We start from the raw sequence: 23,255 nt of genomic DNA on the forward strand, positions 1-23,255 counted from the left end.
TCTGTACACTCTTGGGTGGTTGTTATTGTCTAGTCTATCTATGGCTTTTGGTCTTGTTGGTAACTCTTACATCAGACCATCTTTTATCCTTTGATTTCCTCAACTAGTACCACCACCTCCGCTCCTCATGTCTCAAAAGTATACACAAACTAAAACACTCATTCTTTTGCTATCATGGGTTGCTTTCTAACTTCTGGTGTAAAAGTCAGGGACCTCCCATTTACTAGTAGTGATCATAGGGACAGTGTCCAGTTCCAAGGGGTGTATATGAAGAAATGAGGAAGCATCTGAGTGTCTAGGGGAACAGATCTAGGATTATCTTATGACTTAGGCACAAAAAGACTGTAGGCATCCAAGAGATACTGGAAAAAGAGTGACTTAATAATCTGCATGCTTCTTTTTTTATGACCAGAGTCAAGTTTAGAAGATTGAGTGCTGATTCTATGAAAATGTTTAGGGTTCTATAAATGTCCTGGAAATTCACTAGAGAAATATGTTTCTTCATCTTGATTATTGTTCTCAAATATTGAAGAAAGGAGGAGAGAGCTGTGATGCTGAGATTTTGCCTATGTGGGTTCCCCATGGCGCTGAGGTCAGCGGAACACTTGACCCGACCCCTCCAATCAGCACACCTGGGTGATAGCTTGCCCCTGCACCTGTTGTTCAGTTTACCCATTCCAAAGTCAGCTCTCACAGAGTCCCTAAGCATATCAACTGCTAGGCTCTATTACACTTTGAAGTGTAAAGTAATTTGCAATGTGTACACTAATTATCTACAGCATATTCACAATGGCTAGGCCAGTTGGCATGCCCTCCAATTATTCTTTACTGACCATTGAGCCCAGAATCTAGAGTACAGAGATGAGGTAGACATTATGGTACAGTGCCCAGAGCTCTTAATGATCTACATGCTCTTCACAGGCTTCTGTGTTACTCTGCTTTGGCAAACCTGCATCTGACACTCTCTTAGAGGCCAGGCCTGGGACTGTGTGAGTCTCTTTGGAAACAAGTGCAATGAGTTGGAAGTGACAGGAGTGTAGATCTCTCAGTGTAGCAGTGAGCCAGGGACACTCTTATGTAAGCGCCGGAAAGCACTACCTTCTGGCCTCCGGTTGGAACAAACTCTGAGACAAAAGTCTGTATTTCATAATTTCTGTAGAATGCAGCTGAAGCTAGACTCGAACTTTGGATGGAAATTCTACCAAATTCTTTGATTTCTTCTTCATCTTTTCCTCATTATCATCATAATCCTGGCTTTTCCTGGGAGAATTTCATAACTTCTGTACATGAATTCTTGCCTCAGGGTCTGGTTATGGTTATGATTTAGTTAAGTGTAAGATGAAGGACTAAATGAACACTGAAACAGAGTTGTGGGGAGACTTCCCTCTCCCCACCCATCACGGAGTGGGCCTCAGAACTCAGTTTGTGCACTGACCTTGATAATGCCATTGTCTTCTTGCTTCTGGATGAGACCAGAGACCCCTCAGAACCAGGGCCTTGCTGGTATGGTTGAACCCATATATTCTTTCCTATACTTGACATTTTTCTTGAGATTGAAGTCTTTCCTTTAATTTTCCAACTTAGGACATTTCTTCCATGAATGGACAGGATTTCAGAAAACACTTCTTCTCATTGGCTGGTTCACACATATATGACTATTGTCTGGAGTTTCCAAGCTGGGATCTGCTTGTTGACTGGAAAATACTAGTGTTGATAATTTCCAGAGTCATTTTCAATTGGTTATGTTCATTTCTGGATAGATACCAGAGTATTGGAAGATAGACCTCTCTGCTTGGTTTCCGTCTGACCCTACTCAACAGCCTCTTCCTCTCACTCAGCCATGTGGTGAAATTCCCAGCATGGCCTCTGGTTACTCAATTTGTGAGAACAGGTTGTATTTACTTTAACTATTAAATACCTGGCATCTTTTGCAGAGCCAAGCTTAATAAATATATATTTAAAGAATAAAATAGTTAAGTATTCACCTAAATTAATATTCTAAATCTCTTTGTTGGCAGATCCTAAACCTTGCTGTTGATACATAAACAAAATTTAGGATATGCCCAACAAGGTGAATCGAGTAGCTTTGACAGAAAATAGATACATATATGCATATACACCTCAAATTCTTAAGGCAGCATAGTGGAAGATAGTGAGTTTTGGTCAGGCAAACCCAAGATCATATCTTTTCCTGTCACTTATTTGTAACAGGCACCAATAGTTACACTGAGCTACTATGTGCAGAGTGTCCTGAGTGCTTAAGGTAATCTATTGTTTAAAACTCACTACAGCTCTATGACTTTGACAATGTAATGTCACCCCATTTTAGAGATAAGGAATTTGAGATTAATTGGCTTATGTGTAGTGGCAAAACTAAGTTTGAACCCAGAAAATTAGACACCAGAGGACACTGCTTATCTCTGCAGTACCCAGCAGGTGATGGGATGACTTAGTGATGCTTATGTGGAGGAATATAGGAAAAAGCTTTTACTAAAACAGACAAGGAAAAGGACAGAGCGTCTGTTGCCTTCCCTTTTTAAAAAATCTAAGTTGACTGTACTTTTTCAGGTAGTTTTTACTTCACAAAAATTCAGTTAACCATTTTAAAAGGAAAGAGACTAATGCCAAGAGCCCCTTCCATATTCCTCACCAACCTCAACTGTCTGCCTCTTTCTGTATTATTTTGAAGTTAATTTCCAGAATTATATTACTTCATCCATGAATACTTCAAGATATATATCTAAGAGATAAGAATTCTTTTTAAGAATATATAATAAAACTTTCTGGGGCAGAGGGACTATAACGTATAGTATAGTGCCTGCCTTTATGGACCTTGCTTCAATCCCCAGCACCACAAATAAAAACAATCAAAACAACCCCCCAAAACCCACAAAAACCATTAGCGTGTCCACAAATAGCTAATGATAATTCCTTAACATTGTCAAATAACCTAGTCTTGTTTACATATTGAACAAGTTTGTGCGAATTAGTATCAACAAGATTCATACATTCAAATAGGTTGCTATATTATGTTCTTTTTAACTTGTCACTCTCTTACTATACAATTTTTTCTATGCTATTTAATTAGGAAAGAAAAAGGGTGTTTTCCCTGTATGTCTGCTAGGAAATTCTTTCCAGACATGAAGAAGAAACATAAAATCATCCTCAAGGTGACTTTACCATGTTCCTTATTTCCAGTCTTTTGCTAGTTTTATCTACAAACTTAGTCATATTACTGATTCCAATTGGGCAAGATGACTTCAATAGTATTATCTGCTTCCATCAGATGATATACTAGTTCTGATCGTTTTCTTTTCAGTCGATTGATGATTATGTCTAGATTCATTACTTCACTAGAGTGCTCTATTACACAGAAGGCTTTTCTACTCTGAATTACAATTTTTTTAGGGAAGGCAGAATAAATACTACATTCCATCTCTTTATCAATTTTTAAATAAAACATTTATTTTCTATCAACTCATAGATTCAATTTTTTAAACCACTTTTTTCTTTTTTTCTTGCTACTGGGAATCAAACTCACAACCTCACGTTTGCCAGGCAGGCACTAGGCTACTGAGTTGTAGCCCTGGCCCACCACTCTTCCTTTAAATGAGACACTTCAAATCTTTAGAAAACTGACAAGACTAGATATACCCCTTGGCTAGATGTACCAGTTGTTAAGGCTTTGATACACGTGTTTTCTCTCTCATACTATATACCTAGAATATATGTATTTTAAGTAAGTTGCATTCATTGCTGATCAAGTAAGTCACAGATCTTGTGGCGACTTATTCCTAAATACTTCAGCATATATTTCCCAGGAAAAAGGAACTTTCCTAATTTTAGTGCATGTGCTGCCAAGGAGAGCACACAAGGACATGTTTCTACATGATCACAAGGCTATTTTCACAAGAAATAAATTTAACCTAAAGTAATAGTGTTTAATAATTAAACCATATTCAAATTGCTTCTTGTCCCAGTAATGTCTTTTGAAACTATTTTTTAAAATATTCAGTGAAGGCTCATGCATAATATCTCATCATGTCCCTTTTTTATTCTTTTGGTTATTTCCTCTTGCTGACCCAGGAACCAAGGTTTGCCTGAGCCAGAATGTATAGTCTTGCACTTTGCTGCCTAAGGAATGGTGTTTGTATTACACAGGCGAGGCTGCTTACTTACTATTGCATCATGTTGGTTTATCCTAATATTGGCGAGTTAGCAGAACGCTTGACTCTGGTCTTATTGAAGTCTGCCAGATTTCACAATGGCAAAGGGAGCTCTTCCCTTTGTAATTAATAGGAAAATGAAGTGTAGTATTTTTAAGACTGTTTGGACTTTGGAGCTCCACAATATACTAGTATTCATTTATGATCTTGCCTGAATCAATTATTGCATTGGTAATTATAAATTGTGGAATTTCTAATATTAATACATTATCTATAGTTTATACTCTTCTGTGAGTAGGGATTTCCATACTTCTCCCCCACTTTTTTTTTTTTGAGTAACAATATGGACTCATGGATTCTTTTTATGATTCAGTGTATTATAATCTATACCATGACCACATTATTTAAACTCTGGCCAGCTACTGGAGTCGTGCACTTCATTGGCCTGTCAGCATTTCCTTTTGTTTCTAGCATGGCTCACTGGACTCACTCTGTCCTTCAGTCCTTCAGTCAGCAGCTTCCTAAAAAGATCCGGCCCCTTTTCCCAAATAATGATATTTAGAAGCTGGGAGCAAGGAGTAGTGGCATATGCCTGTAAACCAAGTAAACTGAGAGGCTGAAGCAAGAGGATTTGAAGTTTGAGCCCAGCGCTGGCGACTTAGTGACTTAGCAAGACCTTCTCTCAAAATGCTAAAAGCACTGGGAATGTATCTCAGTGTGAAGGCCTTGTGTTCAATCCTGAGGACCACAAAGAAAAACAAAACAAAACAAACAAAACCCTAAAGGTAAAGAAAGAAAAAGAAACTGTGAGCTGGTACAAAGTGTGCTTCTTGCTGTCGGAAGCATACTATTTTGTGCCTTTTCAAGTACAAATTTTGCTAACTTAGGAGTTCATACTTAGCAATGAAAGGGTTCCTCACTTTTTCTCAGTTCATATTTATTTTTTCTTTCTCCTATAGGGTTTTGTTCTGAAAAATATTGATAGATTTGCTCATTTGCTCTACGCTGTAATGCATCCCAATTTTTTTCAAAATTCTTCCATCAGTAGCTTTTAAAACAGATCTATAGTAGAGTTCAAGCATTTCTTAGAATTGCTATTTTTGGTCTTTAGACTCTCTCCCACTAATACTTGGTTTCTCACTCTTGGCACACATGGCATTTTGTGCTGGATGATTCTTTGTTGTGTAGGGTTGTTTTGTGTGTCATTCAATATTTTCTATCATTCTTGGCCTCTGGGAACTAGATGCTAGTAACTTCTACCCCAGCTGTGACAAACAAAATGTATGCAAATGTAGTCAAATGTGCATTCTTTCTCTCTCTCTGTGTGTGTGTGTGTGTACATGTATACATGTGCAAAGTCTCCAAGAGCTATTATGATAAGAGAACACATATATCCTGATTGCTGTTATCAAAAGCTACTGGGATTAACTTATTTTGCTGTCATTTTAGATCATTGATTTGATATTGTTTCATTTGTTTGTATTCACTTTTTTATTACTTTAAAATTAAATTTTATTTTCTAAGTAAATAAAACATCTGCCTGTTTCAAAAGTAAAAATGAACATTCTGAAATATTTGTTCAGTAAAATCTCACTTCTGTCCCTACCCCTGATCATGTTCCAATCTATAGGTTACTGTTTCCATGAATTTCTAGCTTATTTGTCTTATATACAACATAGGGTACAATATACCATATTCTCTTTGAACCTTGACTTTTTTTTTTTTTTTTTACTTAGGAATATCGCCTGGAAACCCCTACAAACCAATTGATAGGAATTTTCCTTAGTGTTTTGATTGGTATTTCATCGTGTAACTGTTTCATTATTAATATCTTTTAGGAGTGAGCATTTAGACTGTTTATGTATTTTGCTAATACTACAAAATAATTCCATAGTGGATGTCTCTGTGCATATGCTGTTTTGGAAGTCCACATTTAAGATAAATTCCTATAACTGGGATTGTTGGGTCAAAGGGTAAATGCACACATAGTTTTGGTAGATTTTGCTCATTTCTCTTCCATATCATTTTGCATGGTATGGGAAATGATACTGTTTTGCATTTCTACCAGCAAGACATGAAGGAATGTGTTGTCAAGTTATGAATTTGTGCCCATCTGATAAGTGAGAAATAACTCTATATATGATTAGTGTAGTTTTGATTTGCATTTCTCTTATTATGAATGAAGCTGAACAGCTTTACATATGTTTGTATCCCTTTAGAACCTTTTTGGATGGGCGAGAAGGTGAACTGTCTGTGTATGTCTTTCCTTACATTCCCATGAGAGTTTTGGTTATTTCCTTTCAGGCACTTTTAGAGGTAAATACATTGGGTTGATTAAGTGCTTATGATAAATGTTTCACATATTTTCATTCTGTTTGGCATTTGTATTTTGACTTTAGATTTGACTTCCTGTTTTGCTATATCACATGATTAAAATAATATTTTAAAAAATTATTTAATGAAAGACTAAACAAAACAGAAAATGGGTAGAAATAATATATACATTCAGAGAAAAAATAAACAGTAAGAAATCACTAGTTGGTGTTTACATACTGTCCTTTTACAAATAGTTGTTCAAGATACAAAAGTGGAATATATGAAGTAGGAATTAAAACAGCGAGACTGCAAACAGTTCTGTTCAACTATCCAACAAAAAGTTAGTAACATGGTTGTCAATCCTATACACTTAAACATACATGCGTTATCCATATCTTCATTTATGTTTATATTAAACAAACTAAAGCAGGCTAAGATCATTCTGAACAAAGAATAATAGTATTGCTAGATTTCACATCATGACACTCCGGGATCAGCACTGGGTACTTTAGTGTCTTTATTTCTTAAATAATATTTTAAATATTTAGATATGCTTATTATATTGTTTCATATCTGGATTTGAATCAGAGGTTTCTCCCACACTGGATTTAAAGATATTCATCTAAGTTTTCTACTTCTTGAAAGATTTTGTGTTTTTGTTTTACACGGGTTATATATTTGAAGTTTCAGATATATAATATAATATATTTGAAATTGATTTTTGTGGATCTAGTTATATCTGTCTTTCAAATAGTTATATTTTCCTCAACACTATTTAATAGTCTTTCTTTTCCCTGCTGACCTATAACCTACTTTCATCGCTGTGTTCCATCCCACAGCCTATCTCTCTGCCCACATTAGAGCACAATATTTTTTTCCTTCTCGCAGAAGTTTTACAGTGTGCTTTCATGTTTGGTGGAGCTAGTTCTTCCCTCATTACTTTTTTATTGGTAGTTTGCTAGTTATTCTTGCATATTTGGTTTTTCCATGAATTTTAGAGTCATCTTGGCTAACTACACAGATTTATTACATGTTTATTGGGATTGCATTAAATTTATACATTTATTGGAGTACACATCATTGATATCTTTGTAATGTTGAGTCTACCCCACAGAAAGAGGAAACTTCTGTTTCATGAAATCTACTTTGTCAGAAATATTTCAGAGATTTATGATATAGTTATGTAAATGTTATATTTTTCTTGCTGAGTTTATTGCTGATCATTTTATCTTTTTGTAGGCCTTGCAAACAGCTTTTATCTTCTAATTGATTAAGATTTGTATATTTGAAGGCTATGGGCTTTTATGTTATTTTGATATCTTGATATCTTACTGAGTTATTTTATTATTTATATTTTATCACTGAATGGCTAAGAATTTCCCGAGATTTCATCATATCAACTACAACTAAAGACAGGACTTCCTCATTTAATGACCTACCTTTCTACTGACTGTCCAGACTTATGATGTGTCTTCTCTCTTGTATAGTTCTGTACATCTTGTTTATAGAGACTTAGTGTCTTTTCTTATACAGTACCCTTTGTTTGTACAGTACTGTAATTTTTGCTGATTGTATTATACAGGATAGTATTACAGTTTTATGTTCTGTTATACATTTCAGTACTGCATGTAAGAATTTTGCAAATAAAACCAAAGTCATCAAATTGGAGTTTCCTTTGACCATTCCTTTGTTCCGAATATCATAATTCCTATCATACAATTCCTTATAGGAATGGAGCTTTGTCATTAAACAAAGAATGTTTATTTTAACTCTTGCTTTCCAATTTTTTGTCATGTTGTTAGGACTCACCTTCTGACCTTTTGCATTTTCCTGCGCTGCCTTTGGTGTTCATATGATTCTTAAGGTAGCTTTGTTTATTGTTCCTGATGGCACTGGAATTAGTAGAAATGTGATGTGACTTAACAACTCTCTAGACTTAAAACAAGGAGTGCATCAATGTGCCCCACTGAAGCTGGCCCCTCATCTCTCAAACAAGCTTTCACCTCATTCCTAGTATTTCTGGGTATTCCTAAAGCTTGACTTTAGCTTTGACTTTTCTTTCTCTTCTACCTCCACATCCTACCAACTGCTAATCCATTCAGATTTCACTTCTGCCGAGATTCTTCCTTTCCCCCGTATCTAATGTAGTCCACTGAGTATGACGGCTGAGGCCCATTGAGACCGCAAGGGGCCAATCCAGTTTTAAATCTCACATAGAATTGGCTCTGTCCTCTGTTGCTCCTGTGTTCTGGTTTAATTTCTACACAGGCCTACTTTTCCATGTTGCCTGAAAGGAGTTTCTGGGAGTGCCGTTAGTAAACTTGTTGCCTGAACACCTGACTTTCAGAGTGTGTTTTCTGGGCTCCACCCATGGCATCTCTTGCATTCCTACTGCCACCACTCCATTATTTCTTCCCTTGCATGTTGCAAAAGCTTTATGCAAGTCTATCTGCTCACTAACTACTTTTTAAAAAAAATAATTGGCCTGTAGAATGATGGTCAAATTATTTGAGCTACAGCATATCTATTAAGTTTCTGCTTAAAAACTTGGTGATTCCCAGCCTGGACTGTGTGACCAGGTTCTTAATCTTTATTGTAATCTTCAAGGCTCATTGTAGTAACCTCACTATTCCCATCTCTACTGTCCACTCTAGTGCAAGTATTCTACAGTCTCTTTAGACTTGTCTACTTGCTGCCGTATGTAAGTAAAAATGACTCTTTTCTACATTTGTATCATGTTTTCTCTCTTCTACTATCCTTTTTAAAAAAATACAATTCTAACTATTTCAAGGTCCATTTCAAATACATATTCTCCATGAAGATTTTCCTTATACCTTAATCCAGTGCCACCTCTTCTTCTTTAGTCATCACAATGCATCTTATACTCCTCCTTGGCATTCCTTTCATTATATTCATTATGTACTATTTCACTATTTTACCTCTCTTTCCTATCCTATCTGCACTTATGGAAGACACTCTTCCATATGAGGTTTTAACTAGATCATATTTGTATTACTTAAAGCAAGGAGCATAATCCTTAATACTAAAGTCTAACAAACTACTACTAAATCTAAATGGATATAAACTATCCATTGTGCCATTTTTGACATCCATGTCTGACATTTGTGTCAATTCCTCGTATCTTTCCAATATCTCAAGTGTGTAGTGGGAGAGGTGGTCTAATGAAGGGAAATACTTACAATGTTTTGTTGAAATTATATTTAGTAGTCAATTTTTCTAGTGCAATTTTTATTGGAATAAGATGCTTAAGATTCATTCATTTAAAAAATCTTGGGCTGGGGTTATAGCTCAGCAGTACAGCACCTTCCTGGCAAGTGCAAGGTCCTGAGTTTGATTCCCAGTATCAAAAAAAAAAAAAAAAAAAAGGTCTCTAAGATTAAGGATGAATTGTGCCCCCATAGGTGATTTTCCTGTCTTTTGAGACATAGGCAAGAAGTGTCAGAAATTTCTGAAGGTGGAGAGAAAGGCCATAGGACCATGTAATCATCTGGGATGACATCAGATCCATGGTGCAACTCAGAACACAGCTGTGGGGCAGGAGTCTGGAACCAACCATAAGCTTCTTTATTTCCACTTTTCATCTTACAGTGGCGGTGATGTGACGTTTAGTTTCCTTATTCTTTACAAACAACTTTACCTTTTTCTTTTTTCATATACCTTAGTCTCATTTTATTAATTAACATCTCTTTTTCAGTCAAGTGAGAAAGTCAATGTGGTGCCACATTTTTCTAAACACTGTTGACTAATACATGATTCCAATTAGAGAGATTGAAAATAGGGCATCAGTTAAAAATATACTATTGGTGTTAAAATACTACTTAGGGAGGCAATCTGTGGGGAAAATATTGAATGGGGTATCATATATCTCAGATATACTTAAAATTTTATCTCTATTTATATCATCTTATTTCTCAGAGCAAGCTAACTACAAATAGGATGGTGCTGGAAAGGTAACTTCTCATTTTTAGGGTGTAAAGTGGTGTTTGCTACAAGTGGAGTGTGGTAACAGAAGATATGGGATTGTGTTTACATAGAATCTCCCATTGAAAGCAATTTGAGTGCTTCATAAACATCACCTTATGAATTTATTCCATCTCATTAGCAGGTAGATAGAGTTATTAATGCCATTTAGCTCTGAAGAAACTGGAAGAGAGACGGGTTGATCTTCCCCAGTCAGTGCTCCATATGACCACACAGATTAGGCTTCCCTAGGCTTCTGATTCTTGGTACTATGACAATACTTGCATAAATGATGTAGCCCTATTCTGATTTTATGCTGTTATCATTTTATTCCTTAGTATTAGACTATTAAAGTGTTCTCACATAGAAAATTTCACAGATACTTTGTATTATAATATTCTGTGTCATTCTTTAAACTTCAACCAGACTTTTATTACTGTAGTAATTCTTCAAAGATTTGCTTTACCCTATATATTTAGAGATTACTTTCAGTATCATAAGTATACAGCTGCACTCCTAGACTTGAGTCAACTAGCTCTAGATTGAAAGAATACAGTATAAATTCAATCATCAAAACATATGTGGAGATTAAAGTAAGTCATAACAGGACACTGACCCTTGGTTTCAGGGAGAAATGGAGACTGACCCAGGAGGGAAAGTTCTATAGATAGTCTTCTGTGGGCATTAAAATATATGAAGGATTTGGAATAATTTCAGAGAAAAAAAGGTTATTTAAATAACAGGCTAATCTGTTAAGTTTCATTTCTAGTTCTTTGTCACAGAAGTCTGAGAGAAGACCTCCTCCTTGGGTAGCTCTGAGACAAGGATGAAATGACACTGGTAATATGCAAGAGTATTTTGGCATGTTTGATCAGCATTTGATTAGAATTAAGTTGTAACTGAGGACAGATTTGTGTGAGTTAAGACGTTTGTAACTCTGTTTTAAAGACTACCAGAAATGGATAAAAAACATCTCCAAAGCAATGTATTTCAGGAAAAGAAGAGCTCCTGATTGTCTTCAGTAGGGAATGAATTATCTTCTGTCTGATACGTATATGGATCTAGCGTTTCAGTGAGGGAGATACATGCCGGCCCGCTGACAATTGTTGGACAGTCTCGACGTTGCCACTAATAATCTGTTGACAGGAACACCTGGCGATAGTGACAGAGGTGAGTGTCATTAGAGAAGGAGGCATGGAGGCCACAAGGAGGGCAGATTGGCCCAGAACATAAGAAAGGGAGCCAACTAGAGCTCCATTAATTGTCACTTGGAAAGTTTTAGGATCTACATATTTTTGGACTCTACTTGGCACAGAATAGTGTTCAGTTTGTTCATTTTCTTTATGGCCATGCATTAACACATCTTCCAGGGAGAAAACCTAATCACACCCTTTCTGCAGTTTTGTAATTGAGCTTTTAAAAGCACAGAATATTTTGGACCTGGTGTTCATTGGATCATTTTCCTTGTGCCAAGTAATTTTTGGCCTCATAGCACTTGGGAAACATGTTTTGGAGAGTCTGTCTAACATTGTGGGTGGGGTGATTTCTAGAAGACTCAAAGCAGAGCTGTAAGACCAGTGATTAGTACTGATTCAACAACTTCACAGCTATGCGGAACATGCACAGTAATAGGAATGCTCTAAGCCCGTGCTGGGTGACACATCTTCCCCATAGGTTAATAGAAGAGTGCTAAATAGTGTGTGTTACACATTTTTGATCTTTATCCAAATAGTTTCTGCCAAAGGTATTTGGTAATAACAACTTCTGTGTACTTCATTAGCTGCTTATAGTGTATGAAATGTTTTATACAAATAAAATAATTATAAAATAAGTAAAATAACAATGCATTGTTTTCCTTCTTTGTTTACTACCTAAAGAAAGAAAACTTTCCTAATCTCTTTGACATTTCCTATGAGTTACTTCTTACGTTCCCTCATTTCAGAGGTAACAACTATCTTAACTTTTGTGTTTATAATTTTTTCTTTGATGTTTTTATAAATACATTCATGCACATACTCTTTCATATACATATATGTATGTTATAATAGTACATGCATATAGTATATATATAGCCCTAATAAAATAATATTTTACAAGTCTTTGAACTTTATACATGAAAGATATGTATTCTATGTTTTCTTTTGTGATTTGATTATTTATTCAGAATTTTATTTGTGGGATTTATGCATATCTGTTGCACAGATTAAAATATAGTTGTCCCTCAGTATCCCTAGGAGACTGGTTCTTGGATCCTGAGGATACTAAAATCTGTGCATGGACAAATCTTTTGTACACAGTGGAGTAAAACTTGCATATATTCTGCACATATCCTACAGTATACGTGAAGTCATCTTTAGAGTACTTTTATAGATAATGCAACGTAAATGCTATGTAAATAGTCATTATCCTGTATTGTAGAAAATGTTTGTGCATGTTTGATATAGACACAATTTTTTTCTCTGATGTTTTCTGTCCTCGGTTAAATCTATGGGTGTGAAACCTACAGTCAACCCGCAGGCAGGGTTGACTGTCTTTAACTGTACAAGTTCACCATTTGTTACCTACTTTTCCCCTTTTGATGAGCAGCCAGATTGTCTCTTGGCCATCAGAGACATTCTTGTGCAATGTGCACATCTGGAACTTCAGTAGATAATGCCAGATTGTTTTCCAAAATCAGTAACCAGTTCATACTCCTACCAACAATGAGTGATAGTTCCTGTTGCTCTACATCTTCTCCAAAGTTTGGAATAGATTTCCAAATTCTTACTAATTTAGTAGTCATGGAAAGTGATCTTGTTGACTTAGTGTTATTTTCTGTGGTTACTAAAAATGTTTCTAAAAATGTTGAGCTTCAAATTATGCATTTATTGGTGATTCATGATTTTTTTCTTTAGTTAAACGTCTTTTTACTTGCTTGTTTTGTTATTGAGTTATTGGGTTTTTCTCATCTGTTTTGGGGAGTTCTTTAATATTTTGGATGCAAGGGCTTTCATGGTTGTGTACATTTTAAACATTTCTCTCTTTTGATTTCTTTCAATATAGTCTGCTATTTTTGAAAAATATTTAAGCAGATAGACATATATTCTCTAGTTACTATTTAAAGAAGTAAAACTAGGTTAAACTGTTCAGAATGTTTTTATTGTTGTTTTGTTTTGTATTCTGAGGCGAGGTCTCACTTTGTAGTTCAGGCTAGCTCTGAACTCACTGTCTAGTCCAAGCTGACCTTGAACTTGCCATCTCCTACCTCAGCATTTCAGGTCCTGCGATTACAGGAATGTAGGACTTTACTACTCTGGGAGAAAAAACTTATGAGTAGGGCTGTGGGTTTGTCTTTCTCTGGGCCATAGTCATATCTTCTCTTTCCCCCATGACTCCCACTCTATGTTCCTACGTTTCTCTAACTTCTCTTGTCTTCTGGAAATAAATGAAAGAGACGCATAAGTAAGGCATTCATTTATTTTGCTCAGCAGACCAAAAATAGTTCAGGCAGAAAAGTAAGATATATATAGATATGTATCTATATCTATATATATGTATATATGGATAAAACAAATGTATAATTGTCGATGTCGCTCCCGGCCGGCAGGAAGGACACACGACAAAGTCTGGCAGTGGACAACCTTTTCTTTTATTTTCTCTCCGTACAGCCTGCCCTGGGATCGCTCCCAGCCGAAGCCTCCTCTGGTCCGCTCCCCGCGGCTCCTTCCGTGCTTCGCTCCGAAGCCTCTACCGGTCCGCTCTCCGCGGCTCCTTCCGGGCTTCTACTTCCCCCCAGGGGTGGCACCAGTATATATACGGATACAGTGTCCAATCATATTAAAGTAAGCAAGGCAAGCTGATTGGCTAACATATTATTGAGCGGGTTGTTTACGCGGTAAGCAGGAAACTAACGTGCTCGATGGGAGGGGTAATCTAACTCAGGCTTTACTCTTTACCACAGGCCGCATGATCGCTATATGCGGCGGCTCGGCAATGTGGTGGCTCCCAACATATAATGTACTCTGTCTTCACAATTATATCTTAATAATCTGTCTTTGAATACACACACATTTGAGTTTGAGAAAATATGTAGAATTTCAAGAAGGAGCCATGTATTTAATCTATAAAGGGACACTTACAATGCAAGAGCCTAGTTGAACCTGGTAGTACACAATTATAATCCCAGCTACTCTGGAGGCTGAGGCAGGAGAGACAGCACTCTACGTTTGAGGCCAGACCAGACAACTTAATGAGATCTTGTATTCATAAATAAAAAAGGGACGGTAATGTAGCTCAGTGTGGGTCCAGTAAAAAAAAAATTCTAGGAAAGTTTTTATCCACTCTATTCACTAAACCAGGATGGTTATTTTTGAATAATGGTGCTTTTTCCTTGCTGAAAAGTAAGAAGGCAGGTGCCTGAGAGCAAAGAGTTTGAGAAAAAGGAAGGTGATCTTTCCTCTGAAGATCTCAGATATATATTATTATAGATCCCAGCTTATACATGTGGATGTTAAGCAATTTGCCTAAAGGGACTCACTGACTAGGGCTGGGAAAAATCTCCAGCTTGCGTTATAGCTAGACTGTGTTGACAGAAGTCAGGCTCTGCAGACTGTTTTGTGAGTGTAATGTTAGCATAATGTTAGCAAACAATAAAGCAACATCTGCTCCAGACACAGCCAGGGAAATCACGTTCTTAAGAGCACAAAGTGACCTGGGAGAAAGGAGGTAAATCTGAGAAAGATGAGCTCTCTGACTGCTCACATTTTTATTAGAGACTTGTAGAATTGAATGTCTTCCTTCTGTGAGTTACGCTGAGACCATCTGAGACACTCAAGTTATTTCTACACAAGACTTCTTTATTCCTCCACTCTGATAATGTTCATTTTCTTCTTGTCTCCTGGGGATACAGTGTTTCTGGAAAGAGGGGAGGAGAGCAAAGGGGCTATACTGCTGTGGGGGGAAGGTTTGTGGAAATAACTCTGAAATAAATCCTAACATAGCATTAAAGAGATGGTTTAAGGAGTGTTTCCTCATAATGCACTTGTGAAAAAGTAAGCATGTCATTTAGACCGTTCCTAGCTTATTGAATTGCTACCACTGACTTTTCATAGTTTGGATAAAATATGTAACCAAATTCTAACATACATTGTGAAAACCCATATGGAAAATCCTTTTTCATTCAGAGCAAATGACCTAGAAGCACTGTGTCAGCCACAAGAATGTGTCCCCATGAATATGACACCAGCACCCCAGCCTGTGGTGTTGCTAGAGTGTGCCACACAGGAGCTATGACCTTTATTTTGCTTCACATTCTTTACCAGGCTATTTTTAATCTCTTAGGCAAGAAGTGATGTGGGGATATTATTGTGTTCATAAAGATTTCCAGGATGAGGGAATTCCCACTATTGGACCAATTTTGCCACTTCTGAGTTGTATTATGCAGAAAACCTCCTGGGCCGTTAATGTTAATATGTTCTTACGTACACGCACTGATATCCCTGTGTGTGTAAATCATGTATGTGTTTTTGGTGCAAAGCCCTTCTTTTTATGCCCTAGGGGGCAAGATAAATAATTTGACTTTTGTCAATTACTTATGCATTTTGATACAAGAGTTTGGTCAGATACTTTTAAGAAATTACTTTTCAAATTGAAGTTCTTTAGGAAAAGAGCATTTGGTTTAAAAGACAACGGGAGTTAATTGTATAAAACACAAGGTGCTAAATTCTATTATTAGCAACTTGATGGTAGTCATAAGAAAGGGACTTTGGAAAGCTTGTCAGTTCTTTCACACCACTGACAAATTAGGGCACTAAGAGATGAACAATTTATCCAACTATTAAAAGTGCCTAATTTATAACTTAGAGCAGGTTATGTGGTGGCTCAACCTAATGCAATACAGTGTCATCTCTTGAGCCTAAAGAGAACCAAATGCATGTTTTCTTGAGGAATTTAAAAGTAATAGTAGAAGTAAATAGTAATAAACTCATTCATCTCAGTCATTTGTTGATCCTGTTATTAGACACATTTTTTATCAAAAGTCTGCTCAGAGTTGGGTACTGTTTTTTTTTTTTTTTTAATTTTATTTTGAAAGTAGTAAAAATGCAATAGCACAAGACAGAACAAAGCCAATCAAGACAATGCAGAGAAATTGGTACAGGATTTCACAGTAGGATACTGGGATAGTAGTAATAGGTACTATGGTATATCTCTTTAACTTCACAATAGTTGTCCAGTCAATTAGGCATAGCAAAATCAAACCAAAAATAGAACATTATAAAACCAATTGAGAATACTGAATAGAGCAAAAGAAACATAACAAAACAAAACAGTGAAAATAACCTTTGCCTTCAAACAGAAGACAGAAGGAAATCCCCCATATTTGCTATACTGCATATGACATCCTCCCAAGAGATGCTGAGACAGCTATCCCCAGGAGCTAGGGTAGAGGGTTGGGGGAAGGGTGCTTGATTTCCAGCTCGCGTGGCAGTAGGCTCACAGTTAATGGTTCTCCTCCAGGCCCACGCTGCAGGCGCTTACCAAGAGGGCAGGTGAATAAGCTGCCTGAGTCCCATCATGGCCGGATCTTGGGAGTTCTGGTTCTCCTCTTCTGGGTACTGTTTTACGTGCCAGTATGGATTACTGGTTAGACATGTCCATTTTTTAGGAGCCTATTTTTTTAGTGAGGAAGAAAGAACAGTAAACAATTGCATAGATTAACAGAAGATAATGTCCTTTAGTGATGATGACTGGTATAGAGACAGTAAAATGGGGCCATTTGTAGGGAGGGCTCAGGGAAGCCTGGTAAGGAAGTAACACTGGGGCTGAGGTCTGAACGCAGCACAGGGAAGGCCCAGGAATGGGGAGCATTGCAGGCAGTGGACAGCTAAGTCTGAGCCTGGGTCAAGTGTCTTCCTGGAGAGCTGGGCTTGAGGTGAGGGGCTGGCAGGAGCACTACATAGACAGGTTGAGGGCAGAAAGAAAAGCAGCTTTAAGAATCAGCTTTATGAATCAAGGTACAGAGGCCGAACTTCTAGAGATAAAAAGTCAGTGTCGGGTTTTCAGTAGGCCACTGACCGTGATTACTATGTTGGATATAGAGGCTCACAAGACCAAGGAAGACTGTTCTGTGGGCAGTGAGCACTGTGAAAACGGGCTAAAGCACTGTGAAAACGCAGAATTGAAACAAGGATGCTAGAGGCTTACACCAGGGTGACAGCAAGGGACACGGAAAGAAAAGCAGAACTCGGGTACTTGTCCATGAGGGTGCTGTTAATGCCATGAGAGGTGCCAGAGTGGGAGATAGGATTTATGGGTTCAGTTGCATTTGAAATGCTGGTGAAACATGCAGGTCAAGGCTAGTGATCTGGGGACACTGCCAGGCTTGGTTTCTGCTGATCAATAAATAGAACATCAGGGAAAGCTGGCTGAGCATGTCTTTACCAAAACTTTGAAAGCCTGAGTCAACTTTTTCCACTGCCTTATCTTTCAATCCTCTGGTTTGTCTTCCCCTTGTCCCAAGGAAAAGAGCTCCTGGGGTCAAAGAATTAGGGACAGATTTGAAAATACTTGTAGGCTCCACCTAGAAAATGCAGTTTCAACACATCACCCACTCACCCCTTCTAGTGTGCTTCTCTGTCAGTCTGGGATTTTTCAGATCCAATTTGAATTACATTCCAGGGGCGACTGTGCAAGGAGAGAGCAGGTTGTGCTTGTATTGTTCCTTCCCCTCATTCTTCCAGGCAAACAGGCTATAAGTGTGTCACTAGCCAGCAGAACTTTGGGTGATAGATGTTTTTTTTTCCTCTTCTACTTATCACAATGTAGTCAGACTTAATGAAGACTGGTTATCTATTAGTCATCTGGTATTCTAAGCACGCTGGGGTGGACTCCCCCACCTGCCTAGGGCTCGCCAGAATTGTAAGCAAGTTTGTCCCCAAATGCCAAAGACATTACACATTTTGTCATTTCTACCAAAAATCCAATATTTAGGCCAGAATGTTAATAATACTGTAAATTCATAAAGAATAGAACTGACATTTAAGAATGTAACAGTGAAGGAAAGCGAATATAGCAAAAGACAGACTCGGGGCTGAACTTGGCTCTTTAGAGAGTCTTTTAGGGACACACATGAAAATTCTTCTTTATTGATATTTCTCATTTTTTTTTCAAAATTAATTTACATTAGTGGGAAAAAATCATAGGCTTTAGAAAATTACAGTCTTGGGTCTTCTCCAGTCTCTGCTACATTTTAGTTTTAAAACCTTGGAAAGTACTTTGAGTTTTCACTTCCTCATCAAAAAATGTCAAAATTATAACAGCCTCTAGAGTTATTCAGGCCCTGGACCCAGCAATTCTACTTCTAGGAAATGATCTCAGGAAATGATCATAGAAATCCACCAAGACACATTTATGAAGAATGTGTCTCTGCAGCATTAAAATCCTGAAACTGTTTTGAGTTTGAACAAATTTAGTGACACAAAAAATGATTCAGAATTTTAAGTGAAAAGTTATAAATTTATACACATTGTGATTAAGAGAAAGACTAGTTAGAGAAGCTTAACATATCAACAGTGATTAGATCTGTGTGGTAAGACTCTAGAGGAAGATTATAGGCTCTCTGCTCTTTTAGATTTCTCCAAAAGCCGTCCAGTGATGTGTACTAATTTTTTAATGCTAAAAAAATTATTAAATGGGAACACTAATATTGACCATATATGACTTAATGAGATCTTAGCAAGACCTTGCATCAAAATAAAAGATAAAAAGGCCTGAGGATGTAGCTCATGGGAGTATATTTGCTTGATACGTGTGATTCCCTGAGTTTAGTCCCTAGCACTGCAAAAAGAAAAACGAACAAATTAACCCAACTGATTTGTGCTGAGAATTGTATCAGATGAGATGATTTATAAAAATCACTTAGCTTAGTGCCTGACATTTAATTGTTATTTTTGGTTATAGTTATTTGATTATCTTATTATAAGCTAAATCCAAAATAATTTTTGACAAAAAACAAAAACATTAACATTTAGTGGGTGATTTGTCACCATTAAGGGCATTCAAGAGAATACGTGGCAGGTTCTGAGGACAATTGCAGAAGAAATGTACCTAAAATTCTTTGAGCATTGGAAGAGACACTGATGTAAGCGTTTACGTGAGGTGGTCACTCAGGGGCATTTCTCTGGACCTGCTTCGGTTTCTTTGCTTAGAAAACTCATCATTACTATATAACCACATTGGGTACATACCTTAGACACCATCTAACTCAAGATGAGTGGTTAATCTGTCATGATAAATGTCCCTCTTCTCTGAGCAGATAAAAAGTGTTTTGTCACAGCCTCCTGTGTCATTTCTGAGACACTGCACACAAGCCCTGTTGCTTTTTCTTTGCAACCTTTTCATCTTGCAGAATGTAGATGGAAGCTTTGTGGTATGAGTGCAAGACACACTGCATTACCTTCTTTCTTCTGGGATGGCTTATTTGCAGTGGGCTGTGCCTGTCTCTCTCTGCCCAGGATGCGCACACGTGCATACACAGATGCACACAGACACATATTTCAGATATACCTACCTCCCTATACTCACAGACACACAGACATGCAGACACACACACACAGTGTGTTGACACACAGACATATCCACCCACACAGAGACATACACACCCACACGCATGTACTCAGGGACATGCACACACAGCCACAGATACACCGACCTACACTACCACCCCCTGTTCTTTCCTCTTGCTGTTATCCTATCCTTTCTCCCTTCCCCAAGCTGAGTTAGCACGCTGCCTTCTCTTCTGTCTTAGCAATTCCACAGACTATAGCACACTGTAGTTCCCTTATCTCATTCCCCACTAGCGTCTCTGAGAGATGCACCACATCTCTTAGACCTGTCATTTCTTCCTCTTAGTTTTTCATCTGCAAATGGGAACATAACGTCTCCTTTAGAAGTTTATTGTACACATTCCATTGTGCAATGGAAGTAGAGTTCCTGGCACATACAAAGCACTCAATAATGGAAGCTATTATTATGATTAATTATGTTATTTATTCACTTTTGTGTCTTCAGGGCCTGGCACATTGCCTGATGTGTGATGAGAGAAAAATAAATTTCTGATGAATTAATGAATTAACTTACAAGCTTACAGACTGTGGCTTAAGGTAAAAGAAAAATGTTGTTTTGTAGTGTTTACTGGGAACTTTAGCAATAAACCCACACACTTCCTGTTCTTACCACTTTCCCCAAACAATCTCTCTGGTGCCCATCATTGGGCATGATCTTTCCTCTGGCATTGCAACTGTTATCATGTAGATACAGAGAGTCAATTGACAGTCAACACCATGTACTTGTAGCTTAATAGGGATAAGTGGAATTTTTCTCCCTTAACTATCATCTTAATCTATTATGTTCATTGCCCGCAGAACAGTCTTCCTTGGTCTTGTGAGCCTCTATATCCAACAAATGACTTGTGATCTAGATGATATAAACCCCACTGCTAACTTCAGACTCCATCTGATCTGTTCATTCCAATCTATTCATCTCTCTCCATGTTCACAAATACCCGTTGGTTAATTTGCATTCCACCTCCATATTTTTCCTACTTCCTTTTAGGAAGTTGTTTGTGAATTATTATAAGCCGGTTGAATCACTCCGAGAGTTACGTGCTATTTTTAAACTTTTGAGGAACAGTTGAGAAGGAATGATTTGGGGATGTGCCATATTTCATAATAATATCCCACAGAAACTTCAGCTTACTGACTCTGCAGTCAGTTGCAGCATATTAAGACACTACAGATAAATAGGTCACTGCTCTTGGATACCAACTGCTAAGCTGTTCAATGACAAGAAGCCTAGTGGAAGCAGTGCTGTATAGTTGACAATGTCTTCCTTTCCAGTGCTTTTGGGATTTGCTGTTCTCTCTTGCTGGTATCTTTGCCAGGGTATAGAAATTTGGATTTTTAAAAAAAAAAATAGGATCAGTGTCTCAGGTCCTCATCAGATTTCTTGTCTTTTACTGGGATCTTGCTCTCCAGAGATTTTGTGGCAGATCTAGGGTCCTTCTAGGGAAGTCTGTGAGCAGACGTCCCCAAAAGCACACAAGGTGAAAACCCTCCTGATTGATCATCCTAATTAATTTTTGAACCTTTTCCGAGTTTTCAGCTCTCCAAGCAATGTGCATTTGCCAAGCAAAGCAAGGCAAAACAACAAACAATAAACCCTACTGGCTCCAAGAAGTCTTTCCAGATTGGTAAGAACATAGAGGTTTTATCTCATCTCAGCTTTTGTAGATCTTGAGTTGATTGTTCTCATCTCGGTTGTGCCCTGCTCCTTGCTTATCTGGAAATCTACATCTTCTTGATCAACCACACTGTGTGTCTTTATTGCACTGGTTCAGAACATGATTTTTGGTCATAGAGAGCTCAGTTAGATTGGGAAGACCAAGTTTACTTATTGCTTAACCCAATTTTTCTTGTCGTTGATGAAATGTTTCACAGACTGTACCTTCCAGTAACCCAGGTCCTGTGAGTTGTGGGAAAACAGCCGTGGGATGTTAAAGCTGATGAAATCTGAAGTCAGATCTTCTCTCTTCTTTAACCTAGTTTCCACTTATTTAAAGAATCAATAAAAGTTTAAAAAGTTGTTTTACTAACTGCAACTTCAGAAATTACAATAGACATTTTTTGTTTTCAAAGTCCAATCTTTATAGTGGAAATAAGAAATTTCTGAAGCCCACCTTCTTTGAATTCTTTTGGGATTTACTCTAAGCCACATTTTTAATTGAAGGAAGAGTTTCTTTCTTTTGTTTGTATTCTTTGAGGTGCAAATGGGTAGGAGTTTTTGGAGTCAGATATATCATGATTCATGTTTGCAGAATTTGAAGTCTTTTTCTCTGGTATCTTTAAGCTGACTTTACTTGTAGGAGTGTTCTTCAGTGCAGAAAAAAAGCTTTTACTTCCACTATGATGTGCAAGCTTTACAAGTAATTAACAAGATACTTTAGGAGTCTGTATTTTTTCATAATTTTTACCTCTTTAAAACTGAGTGTATGATTCCTAGTTTTTGGATTAAGAAGTTTCTGTATTTGTGTCAATTTTGCCTTGGGTTTGCGGCCCATTGGAGAGTTATCCAGAATCAACAATACGTGAAGAGTGGGCCAGGAGGGGACAGCAGCCTCTGTCATGCAGTGCCCTTGTGAGTGCCCCTGCCTCAAGGCTGCTGTAGACCTTGCAGCCTTTTCTTACTAACATTATAATGGCTATAATATTTGGGCATTTCTTCATAGACATTCAGCAGCTTCCTGTCATTGATTAGGAGTATCAAGTCCACAGTTTTCATCATGTTATGGAGTTTAGATTAAAACATATATCTGTATATACACTCTATAATGCAAGACCCAAACTTCAGGGAAAGTACCACTCCATGCATAAGATGACATACTTTGATTTTTTCCCATTGAAGTCATGACATTCCATACCCCACCTCGATATATACGCCCCACCCATAATTACTCATTACTCTTGACATGTGGAATACCGAGAAAATCTAATGCTAAACTTTGGAGATGTTCCCATGATCACTCATTTCACAAGAAATAAAGATGTTCACAGTAATATTTTTGTCCCTTTGTTGCTGTCATCTCTGATAATAATTGATAGCACAGGCAGTTTGGATGTTTATGTTGTATTCAGACTTGAGCCATTTCCAGGGAATGGTGATGTGTTTTTGAGCTCTTGGCAGTGGAGAGGATGTGGAGTTTGGAGACGCTGAGGAAGTGCTCTCTCTGACTATTTGCGTAGACATCTTCATGGTGCT

At 37.4% G+C, this 23,255-nt stretch overlaps 1 long non-coding RNA gene across 2 annotated transcripts in view; it reads left to right on the top strand.

Annotated features, from left to right (window-relative positions):
- Positions 1 to 23,255, top strand: part of LOC134472218 (uncharacterized) — a 52,474-nt gene that overhangs the window by 18,909 nt on the left and 10,310 nt on the right. The window contains exons 2-5 of one of the 2 annotated variants that reach the window (XR_010042108.1): positions 11,458 to 11,633; positions 14,111 to 14,284; positions 20,511 to 20,602; positions 21,603 to 21,690. This is a non-coding gene — a long non-coding RNA (uncharacterized LOC134472218). Of the gene's footprint in view, positions 1 to 7,152; positions 11,634 to 14,110; positions 14,285 to 20,510; positions 20,603 to 21,602; positions 21,691 to 23,255 lie in introns of those variants that run through there. The other variant, XR_010042107.1, reaches the window with a different exon arrangement.

This window comes from Cavia porcellus, unplaced genomic scaffold (genome assembly GCF_034190915.1).
Source record: "Cavia porcellus strain 051 isolate PalLab524CR breed Dunkin Hartley unplaced genomic scaffold, mCavPor4.1 scaffold_22, whole genome shotgun sequence".
Lineage (NCBI taxonomy): Eukaryota > Metazoa > Chordata > Mammalia > Rodentia > Caviidae > Cavia > Cavia porcellus.